The sequence below is a fragment of the Barbatula barbatula genome (genome assembly GCF_947034865.1).
Source record: "Barbatula barbatula genome assembly, chromosome: 7".
In the NCBI taxonomy this organism is placed as follows: Eukaryota; Metazoa; Chordata; class Actinopteri; order Cypriniformes; family Nemacheilidae; genus Barbatula; species Barbatula barbatula.
In genome coordinates this window covers 5,474,910-5,487,059 of record NC_136770.1, presented here as the reverse complement: position 1 = coordinate 5,487,059, position 12,150 = coordinate 5,474,910, and positions in this window count along the sequence as shown.

The following is a 12,150-nucleotide window of genomic DNA, read 5'->3' as shown; positions in this document are numbered from 1 at the left end:
CCTGTTGGCAGCCGCACCTGCCACTGTTCTATCTGCTGTCGGTCGACTTCACACACATGGAGTTACACAGCTCAGATTGGAGGAACGGCAGAGTGAAGACCCCGGCTCATGGTGAGTGGGAGAGCGTTTTCATTTACAACTCTATCTGACACTGAAAACACATGTGCGCTGCACTGTTTGCATGGTTACTTTAGGAAGGACTGTTTTGGTTTTGTGTGTTTCTTTGTTGTTGTTTCTCTTTATGTGTTTCAAAACGAAACAAAAAAGAGCATCAAACATGACAAAATATAAAAACGCTTAATCTAAATTTTGTTTATACGGTTACAATGACTGAAAGTACAGTATTCATTTGTCACGAGGTCACAGTGACAGTCAATAATAATAATATCTTATAGAAGGACATGAAGTAAGCAGTGTTTTTGGCAGGGGAAGTGTTTATAGCAGTTTCACTTCAGTCTGTACGTCTGACAGGCAGCAAGGGACTTTACAGTATGTGTTCTGTAAATTCTCTTTAACATTATCTGAACTGCCTTAAATATAACACAGTACAGAAATTATCTCTAACTTTATCAATACTATGTCTGTATTTGAGCTCAGTAAAGCAGGACTGGGAATCAAATTATGGTTCCTTTGGTACGTAGGATAATAAAAGGGAGAATAATGATACTTGAATGGCCTATTGAAAAGAGAACGTTCAGGTTTATGTCAATCCACCTGCAGCCTTCAGGCAATAAAAGATCTCAATTCATTCTCGTGCTCAGATTGTTGATTCAGGATGAGATCCTTTCAGCTCAATTCAATGTATACACAACAAGATTCCTCTCTGAATCGAGCGCTGATGAAACAGGCGGAAAACAGGTATGAATTAGATTTGGAAAAGCCATTTTTAATCTTTTCAGAGTAACCCTGTAAACGTATTCTTCGTGCATATTACATCAGGTGATGTGAGGTAACATATACTAAACCTAGTCAGCTGCTTGTGTAGTATTTTAAGTCATGCATGCATTTCCGAATGGTAACGCCATTGATTTGTCTACAGCGTCTTTCAATAAGTCTCTATTGAATAGATATTAAAACATATAATAAAACAATCCCAGAATGCATCGCAGGAAGTAAAAATATTCATTAATGGACTACTTGCACGTAGACATCCGCGTTCACCTCCATGCTGCTCTGTCCTTTTCGGAAAAGTGTTCAGCATATCTAGAAGCAGAGGTCATGGTAGATTGTTTATATATAGAACGGTCACTTAATTCAAATAATAAATTCTGTTTGTGATGTTAAAATGCTTTAATGTGGGTTTTATTACAGATCTTAAATTAGCAGCAGTTCACATGCTTATATATTTTATAAATGTATACTAGACTCCTGAAAACAACCTAAAAAACAACCTTCCATCGCTTTCCTAAACGGTGTTAGTCTCATTCATATATTATATTTCATACATTTTAATGACAATAAAATGACATCATGCAATGTTCTATGTGGATTTTAAAATAATTGTAAATACATATAACCGGAACCTAAAGAGCCGTATGATTTCAAGTTAGAAGTACGTCACGAGGCTACGTGCATCTAGTCCATAACATTATAGATATTTCTTTTATTATTGTAATACATTCTGTTAGGCGATCTGAAATATATTATAACTATGCATCACCTGTCTGTGTTGATTCCAGACAGACTGTCGGTCCATCACGCACATTCAACTTCAGCAATTTCAGTTACATGTATTAGGGCAAAAACAGGCAACACAAGTGATAACATTGTGTCTTAGATACAAACTACTCGATATCCATATCTTGGCTGTTTTAGCCTTTTTAATGCTTGTTTAGTCTCATTTCAAATCATTTCAAGTCATTTTGAGGCCCTCTTTAAAGTTTGTTGAGGACCCCTAGTGGGCCCCACCCCCTGGTTGGGAAACACTATGTCAGCTTTAGCTTATTTTGTAATGTTTTATCTCCAGTCTCCTGATAAACGTCTGTGTGACCCGCCCACAGTCAGAGAGTCAGACATGAAGTCATTGTTCAAGTCCACCTCAGACCCGCGCGGGCTCATGTCCCGTCTGCTGTGTATGATTGTACAGGAAGTTATGTCTGACTGTCTAATCCCTTCAGAGGCCAGAGCTATAAACAATGTTATCATGCTCCTCTGGTTGTTGATGAACCCTAGACAAAAATACAGACTCAATATGAATGTATAATTCATTTATGGAGGGGAAAACCTTGTTACAACACTTTTGGAGATAAGGAGTTAGTAGAGAATAATGTTTGTTTGAATCCTTTAAGTGTTACTGGTCAGCTGCTTTAGAGTCAAGAGAGCAGAATGTACATAGAGTCTTCTGATCCCTTAAAGGAACAGTTCACCAAAAAGTCTCATTTGCTCACGCTCGAGTTGTTTCAAATCCATGTAAATGTCTTTGTTTCGATGAACACAGAGAAAGATATACGGAAGAATGCTTTTAACCAAAAACATCTCGGCCACCATTGACAACCATAGAAGGAAAAATGATAATGGAGTCAAAAGTGCCCCGGAACGGTTTGCTTTCCTAGATTCTTCAAAATATTTCCTTTTGTGTTCTACAGAACAAAGATATTTATAAAGCAAATTTTCCTATGGAAGTCAACGGTGGCAAAGAAGTGACTATATAATTGACTATAAAAGCACCTTTGTGCACAGTTTGTATTAATGTGGCACATTTTTTACAATCTAACTGCAAACAGTCAACATTTCTAAAAATGAGCTACTGCTTATAGCTCGAAGGACACCTTTTGTCAGATTTGAATACTGAGGAATTCATTTTCAATGTAACATACAGTACAACGGTCAGTCAAAACTGAAAGTCATGATATGTGATGTTGACATTAAATAGAAGAGTTTTGTCACCTGCCCTCCAAACCTCAGAACATAATTATAACAGGCAGTTTGTGTGTCGGTACAATGCGAGTGCTTATGTGAGAAAACCTAATTTTGGATGTGATGGCTCAGCATTAGAACAAATGGAGACAGATGTCATTTCTCTGCGTATATGACAGCCAGACTACCGGTTGATAACGTGCTTGCTTCGTGTAAACACATATAATGTTCTCACAAACAAAATGCAGGCATGTTTGCTTTTGCTTGCAATGTCCAGACATTCTCTCAGACAAACAGCTTTAATCAAGTAAACAATCAGAAGAGTTATGTGAGCTAAGAGTGTCTGACCTCCTCAGTCTTTAAACTGTATCTGTCACACAGCAATAAAACATTGGGTCATTATTTACTCACCGTCATGTTGTTCCAAATCTCTGTGATTAAATTTTTTTCTGTAAATCAAAATGAGTCTGTTCAGTCGACACAATACATTACACTGTTAAACTGTGAGTTTACATTAAACAATTTAAAAAGTAAATTTTAAAGCTGTGAAATCAATGGAATATACTGTTTAAATTCAGTAAATGTAAGTAGAACATTTTAATAAATCTGAGTAACTCAAATATTTCTATCAAAATATCAACCAAAAATATTAAGTGTATATCAAAAATATAATTGAAGTATTTGTTTTCTTTAGAGAAATTAACTGTTGGATTTTTAATATGTGCCACTAAATGAAATGATTTTAAAAACGTTTTATTTAATTCAGTGTATTTAAATGTATACATAGCTGTTTATTTTTTAATATTTACTAAGCTCACATAATTATTTTTAGAATGTAGGCCTATTGCTTACATTTGTGTCAGTTGCTTTGTATTGTATTATGACTTTATTAAATATCATTTATAGGTTTTTTGGTGAACATTCTATTAGACATTACCTTTTGACTTACTCCTTTGAAGGAAACATTTAAATTCATCATTTATCCTCACACTGAAAAAAGTACTTAATTGCAAAAATTTTTGTGTTAATTTACTTAATGTTTGCACACAGTTTTTAAATAAATGAGCTTAAAACAAATGTGTGCAAAAACGTGTCACACAATTTAAGGTCTTATGTGTATGGAGGATCTATTGACAGAAATTCACTATAATAAATATACATAACTGTGTCTTCAGAAGTGTATAAAGACGTTTCATAAGGAAGCATTATTACATTAGAATGAGCTATTTCTATCTACACACAAGGTGTCTTTGCAATTCGCCATGTTGTTTCTACAGTAGCCATAAAAATACAAAGTGCTCTGTAGTGCGCCTTCGTAAATACGTTATCTCCATTGGCAAAGAAGCGAAAACATGACAACATCTTAGCCCTGTCAGAGCTGCCATAGAGCAGGATGATTTGATGTAGAAAACTATACATCACTAAAAAGGGACTTAAGCTGTTTTGTGATGACATGAATTTTCATTTGTTGGGCTGTGCAGGTTCCATTAGCCAGCAGGGGGCCCTATTTTCACTCTGTTTTCACATGAATGTGCAGCAATATTGTTGAAATGCGTGTACATTTTCCTCCTGATGTTCCTGTATGTAAACAGGATGTCCTCTAGGCCAGATTGACTACATTTCCTCCTCCATGTGTGCGACTGTAAGCCCCTCTCACCTCTAAAGGATACAACATCAGGAATCTTCTTACAATCACACAGGCTCTCATGCGCTCCGGGCAGCATCTGAAAGTCGTTAAAACAAATGATGAGGGGGAGAACAATGCCGCGGAGTCTCTCCATCAGTTGTGTTGTCTGAACAGGGTCACTGCGCTCATGGGAAGCTGACGCGATTTGTCAGTCTGTGACAGCAGCGTCCTGCAGTGCAAGATGTTGAACGTCAACTGAAACAGTACCTCTTTATAAGTCATGTAAGGTTATTAAGAGATAGTTCACCCAAAAATAACAACTGTGTCATTTATACACCCTCGTGCTATTCAAAACCCGTATGACTTTTTTTCTTCTGTGAAACACAAAAGAAAATATTTTGAGAAACGTCTCTGTGGTTTTGTGCCCATACAATTGAAGTCAATGGGGTCCAATGTTGTTTGGTTACCAACTTCCTTCAAAATATCTTATTTCTGTTCTGCAGAAGAAGGAAGGCATGCAGATTTGAAATAACATGAGGGTGAATAAATGGTAAATTAATTTCACTGGTGTGGACAGAATTTCATGACATTCAGAACAGTTTCCTATGTCATCTCTAGCACAAGACTGATCACTTTCTATACAGGCATTCACAAGAAACACTTTTTCTGTCAAACTCAAAACATAAGTCAACTACACACCTTGTGTCTGTATATCGGAACAGTCAAAGACACATCTGCAACAGTTTAAAATGCCAAATGGAATTACAGTTCTTTCTACTGAATGTGTGTGTGTGTCTGCGCGTGAGTGTGTACGTGTGTGCGTGTGTGGGAGTGTATTGACCGGTAAATGTATGCGTGCCTCCAGCATTACACAGGAGAATTGTATTTCCCTCTAATTCAACAGTGAAAAGGAGAAAGGAACCACAATAGGTATTTTAATGACGGCACATTTCATGTCTACTCATATTAAGAGCAGCGGTGGAGCAGAAAAGTGCAGGACTGAGGTGAAATAAGGTGTGTTTTGGTACTAACCATGATTAGGGTGTCTGGCTCATATTATATTTAAATAGGGTGTGACTCTCTCTCTCTCTCTCTCTCTCTCTCACACACACACACACACACAGTATTCAGAAAGTCTGCATCCCGCCCTTGACCAGCGCTCCTACTGTCCTACAAACTCCTATCTTGTGAGGCCAGTGAGCATTCCTTAACATTTACTCAAACGAGCAAATAAAAGAATGCATTTGGAAGATGCTTTTATTAAAAACGACTTTCATTGCATACATTTAATCAGTATGTGCGATATCTGAGATCAAACCCATGACCTTTGCGTTGCTAACACAATACTCGCGGCTACAGGCTCAGGATGCTTTCAGACCTGCAGACTTTTTAAATAGACCTTTTTTGCAAACAAAGATTAAATAATAAACACATTCAATTATACACGGCTTTTATCTTGTTATTGACGATGAGAAGAAACCTCTGATCATATTCCAGCCGCACCCTGACACACACACCCCTGTTTCAGTCTGCGTGGGAGTTTGCCTTTTGACCTGCTTATATACTGCTATTAATTCAATTCCAATTCTAGTGGTTTGCACTTTTTGCATTGTTGAAAAACAGCTTTACAGTAAATACATATTAGTACAGATAGCAGTGGCAAAAGTAAAATTATTTGCATTTTTTAAGATGTACAGGAATGCTTGTCATTGCATCCGAAGGCTCGTAAAATGCTTATGAGAGAAGACAATGTATCAAAACTAGAAATGCACCGATACTACATTTCTCCACTGATTCCATTAGCCGAGTAATATCTACATATTCTGAAGATTAAATTAATATAACTTTCTGAATGTTATTAATTTATATAGTGACTATTAATATTGAACATCAAACTGGTGAAGTTTCTTAACATTTTTCTATACACAGAGTAAAAATTCAATACATTTTCCTGTCGTCTTTGATTGACATGATATATCAGCCCTGATCATCGGTTGTTTTTAAACTATTGACCGAAGTGTGAAAACTTGCTTGTATTGACCAATACTGATTATTGGTCGATATATCGGTGCATGTTTAATCAAAACTGTTTATCATGTTTTGACACTGAGGGCTATTTAAACATGCATCTATGTGCACGGTCTAAAGCACAAAACGAAATGAAAACTGCGTCGGGCTGAAATGAGCCTGCCGCAGCATTGCGCCGAGTATACGATAGAGCCCTGAGACATTTAAACCATTTGCATGTATCAAATTAATGGGACAGCGCTTTCTAGTTTTAATGGAAAGGGACCAAAAAAGAACTTTTAACTTTAGGGGCGGTTTCCCGGAGCCTAGTCCCAGACTAATTTAAATGATATAAAAAGTAGAAAAGTGTGTCTTAATCGAAAAACAACTTGCACCAACATATCGTAAAATATATCACCGATATATGATTGTTTTGTCTCAAGATGCCCACCAGTAATGTTTTTTGTAAAGTATGTTTTAAAAAAATGTAGATATCCTAATTTAAGATATATCCCTGTCCGGTAAACCACCCATTCAACTTTAACATATATTAATTTAACAGATGCTTTTAATCAAATGAGGATGCATTTAACCTTTGACCTTAACAGTAAGATCAGAAGTGTACAAAAAACTACGTTTAATAGCTACGTTAAATCAAATTCAGATTACTTAAATTATTTTAAAAAACTAGTTGCATTTCATTCAATTTATGAAATGTTGACAGTTGAAATTTGTGAAATTATTTTCATTACCTAATTATGGAAAAACGTGGTAGTTTACCCCAAAAATATTCTGTCATCATTTACTCACCATCTTGTCATTTCAAACCTGTATTTTTCTTTCTTCTGCAGAACACAAAAGCAGATGTTCTGAAGAAAGTTGTTAAACCGAAAAGCACTGGCCCCCATTCACATTTCAATTGTTTGGACAAAAAACCAATTGTGATTGGGGGCTAGTAAACAATATTCTTCAAAGTATTTTCTTTTGTGTTCTGCAGAAGAAAGAAAGTCATACAGGTTTGGAATGACATGAGGGTGAGTAAATGATGACAGAATTTTTATCTTTGGATGAACTAAGCACAACTTTTCACAGTGTATGTTTGCAAAGAGTAAGAGATAATTTTTGTATTAGTCTTCCTACTAGTATTATAATGGTTCAAGGTGATTTTTTCCACTGAACACAAGCAAACGCTAAAATGTCTACATTTATCAGCAGTGGTCCATCTCTGTGTAATAACCAGCTGGTAATCGTTTTTTGTTGACCTGCATCTGAAACAAATCAGAATTGATTCTTGATTGACTGCAAAAAGTCTTACATCAGTTTTATGAGAATCATATGATAATGGCGAGTTACTAAACATATGACCAGAATCAGATTAGACTGGACCTGATTTAAGGTCGTGTCTTAGGTTTCATCAAAATGACAACAGGATGGTTTTCCCAGGGCCCCTGCCAAAATCTTCAAAGGGTGAATCGTCCTCATGGTAGAAAATAAAGCAGCAAGAAAGTGTCATCAAGAAGCACCACCTTGATTCTTTCAACTCCAAGCTGTTTCTTTTTGGTTGGGCAGCAGTGCAAAGAGATCCCGATGGACCAGGAAACCTCAAGTGACTTAACCTCAGATTATACTGAAGGCTACTGCTAGAGTAAGGGTCTCTTACCACTGAAGCTTATGATTTAAAGACCACCATGAGTGTGTGTGGGGGGTGGCACCTACTGTACAACACTGTGATCTAGAAATAAAGAACATCATTCAAACACACCTCATATTGCCTCAATTTTAAAAGGAATGTCCTAAGAGGTCTTACAGTCAGCGTTAGATGGATGATTCAAAGATACAGTAAATCCAGAGGTTACAAATTCCTCTACCTCATTCTTTACGAGCCGACTCTACTGTTAAAGGTCCAATGTATGCAATTGAGCGGCATCTAGCGGTGAGGTTGCGAATTGCAAGCCAGGTCTCACTCCACTCCTCCCTTTTGAAGCACTACGGCGACTGACACAGGACTAAGGTGTTGTCACGTTTTCTCTTCTTAGCCGAAGCAGATAACGTAACTACGAAACGTGCTCCGAAGAGCAGATTGCCCGTTTAGGGCTACTGTAGAAACAGCATGACGAAGTCCATACAAGGAGACCCGCGGTGGATGTAGATAGAAATAGCTCATTCTAAGGCAATAAAAACACATTATGTAAGGTCTTTATACACCTCTGAAAGACAAAGCGTTGCATATTATATTGCATTTCTGTCAATAGATCCTCCTAAAAAATAAACATTGGCCCTTTAAACCAAAAAAGTCCTCCCGTCCCGGTTTCTCCTTTCAAAAGGTTGAACGTGTCATTTATCAAACAAAAGGTTTTGAATGAACTGTGAAATCCCGTTGTTCTGTCTTCACCAGCACATATCATTAAAAAGTGAAGCTCATTCCTGGAGTCAAAATATTAACACAGACTCATGAAAAAGCTGCAGATTGAATGTGAAACAGCTGATCGTGTTGGAGAAGCGCTCTGCTATTTACTAGACAATAATACATGTTTAACATGTCAAATGCATGAATCTGTTTAGGACTTCACACGCAAAACCAGCCAGTAAACCAGCTGTCAAAACTTGAAAACATTTGCTTATTTCACCACACACAATGAATCAAATCATCTACATCTGTCTTTACTCCAGATGTGCTCCTCAGGGAACAACTGAGAGATTAGACATACTTCTGTTAGCTCATTTTTTCTGTCTGTGATGAAAGGATGGATTTAGCATTTAGCATTTTACAATGTTTTAAAGCTTGTCAGACTAAGATTGAGACAAAAGTTTATCTTACTTTACAATGTGTGTGTGTCAGAAAGAACAGCTACGTCCATAGGAAAAAATTCACATACGGCCTGTAACCTCAAGTGTCTTTAATGAAACACTGAACGCTGACTCTCTCCCGCACGCACAGCTTGAATCTGCTCATGATGGTTTCATTAAGTATGTGTGTTTGTATTGTAAAATACCACATAACATTTCAGGATTAGTGCTGATTTAGGGGATTAACTGAAATTGTACCAATACTTTAAACAACACATTATGTGCATGTGTTTATACTGTAACTACGAAGGAGGGATTATTGCTTTTGTTTACAATGAAAGGAAATGGGATAGGAGAAAAAAGAGAGTTTCTGTGTGTGGGCGATGCAGGGAGAGTAGGAGCGACCCCCTGATGGAGGGTGAGACCCCTGCTGGCTCAACAGCTTCAGGCCTTTAGGCTGGTTTAGGAGTCTTGTGTTTAATGCAGCAGAGTCCAGCTGAATCTACAGCCAACAGCAACCACATCTGTCTCTCTCTGGATCTCTCCCTCTGTGTGTCTGTGACGCTCTGCTGTTTCATGCTGTTTTTTTCTTTCCAAATAATCAACACATTATTTCTTAATAATACATCTCTTTTAATTGTCACTCATGCTTGTTAAGTAAAACCTCTTAAGTATTGAGTATACAGAGCCGGTTATTGGCTTTAACTCTCCCTAAAGGGATAAATGTTCATTTATTTATCATCATGTGGTTCAAATGTGTATGACTATTTCTTCTCTAGAACAAAAAAAGAAGATATTTGGAGTAATGTCTTAGTGGTTTTTGTGTTTAACAAAGTACTACACTTCAGCATAAGTGACTTTTACTTAAAATTATTTTATAACAGCATTTATATAGCGCTTTTCACAATGTAGAAAGTTCCAAAGTAGCTCTACAGGGGAAAATAAGAAAACCGAAAACACAAAAATGGTAAAACACAGAAAATGGTGTTTATATAACAGGTTAAATTATTCTAGTTAATAATATCATATTAATGCAGTCTCCCGGTGGTTTATTTAGCATATTTGCATTATGTGAATGCTTGTCTAAAAAGATGTGTCTTTAATATAGATTTATATAAGGCGAGTGTGTCTGATCCTCTAATAGCGCCGGGGAGGTTATTCCAGAGTTTAGGTGCTACGAATGAGAAAGCTCGACCCCCTTTGGTGGATTTAGTTCATTATCAAAAGTCCTGAGTTTTGAGATTTTTGTCTTGTTTTGCCATACAATTGTCTACAAATCAAGACGCATTTTCTTCAGAAGCAAGGACAAGTCTTGTTTTCGAAAAATCTAAATTGAGTAAATAGTTTAAAAAAGCATAAAAAATCTACAATGTGGCAAAAAACTTTAAGATTAAGATTTTCTTACCCAAATTCCATATGTTTTTATTGTTTTAAAAAGGCCCGGATTATGAAATGAAGAGGCATCTAATGGTGAGGTTGCAAATTGCAACCAACGGCTCACTCCGCCTTTCTAAGCACTACAGTGGCTGACACAGAACTAATATGTCATCATATATTTGCTTATTTGCCAAAGGAGATAAAGTTTTTATTTAACACGCTTTATAGAGCAGATTGCCCATTTATGGCTACTGTAGAAAAAACATGACGAATTCCATGTGAGGGGACCAGCGGTGTATGTAGATAGAAAAGCTCATTCTAATCCCCAAAAATTACACGTGGCACCTTTAAACTTTAATTTAATTGTTCACTTTCATGAAACAATATTCCATATCTTAGGCCACTTTGCTTCTCAAATAAATGTATCTTGATTTAAGAATTTGACAAAAAAATTTATTCGTTTTTTTGCAGTGTAAACTCATCCAAACCTTTTCTAAATGATAAGTAGAGATCTTTGCGGGTAGGACATAAAAATCACCAAAACTCTGCTGGGCTCACACCAAACGCTTTATCCTGGTTATTCGCTCTTTATTACTTGCGTACACGAAAAACATTACACACAGAGAGTGTCTTCACACGTCTGGACGGTCAAACAAACAATGCGCTGTTTATGCAAATGTTTCACTCGTGTTGAAAATGTTCTACTTTCACGGAAGCCACCTGATTCGCGGCATTTGCGTCACCGGGCGCACGTTCACTTCTATTTTGCGTCTTTGCATTGACATTATATGTAATTTACTCACGTAAATCGCTTATTTTCTGTCTATTACACATTAAGACAGAGAACACATACGTAAGTTTACTTGAATATCATTGAAACTTCGGGATTGACCTTATCCTGGACGTAACATTACCCTTGCAACTATGCAAAACAGTTTTGCACAAGAAAATCTCCAGTTCATTGCTTTTTTGTTCAGAACATTCTGTGCGTTAGTGTTCTCATCTCTGACCATATCTGCTTCACACGGTTCAGACAGGCTTTGATATAACTTTTCATAGACTCTTTCATTCTTATCAGCAAATAACAGCTATTACACGGATGCATCCATCTCCTTCCCACCAAATCTTCCCTTCGCTCATTTATTCATTTGTGTTATTTCCCACGGTAACAGCAAGGCATTGAACAATGTTGGTAACTTGTGATCACCAAATTCTTTATTTCAGTAATCGGTGAAGCACAAGGGCTCTTTTATCCACACTGATAGTCTCTTTTTGACGTTGATGCTATCAGAAAAAGAAAGAGAGAGAGAGATTTTGTATAATGTTAAACCAGAGTCAGTTTTTTGTACTTTTCAGCGACTCTCATTCAACTATCTCCACTTAAAAACGTCTGTGAATAATTTTCAGGTGTGTGCGTGCATGTGTGTGCACGCATATGTGTGTGTGATAGAGCGAGCGAGAAAAAGAGAGAGAGTCACAAGAGCGGACAAGTGAAG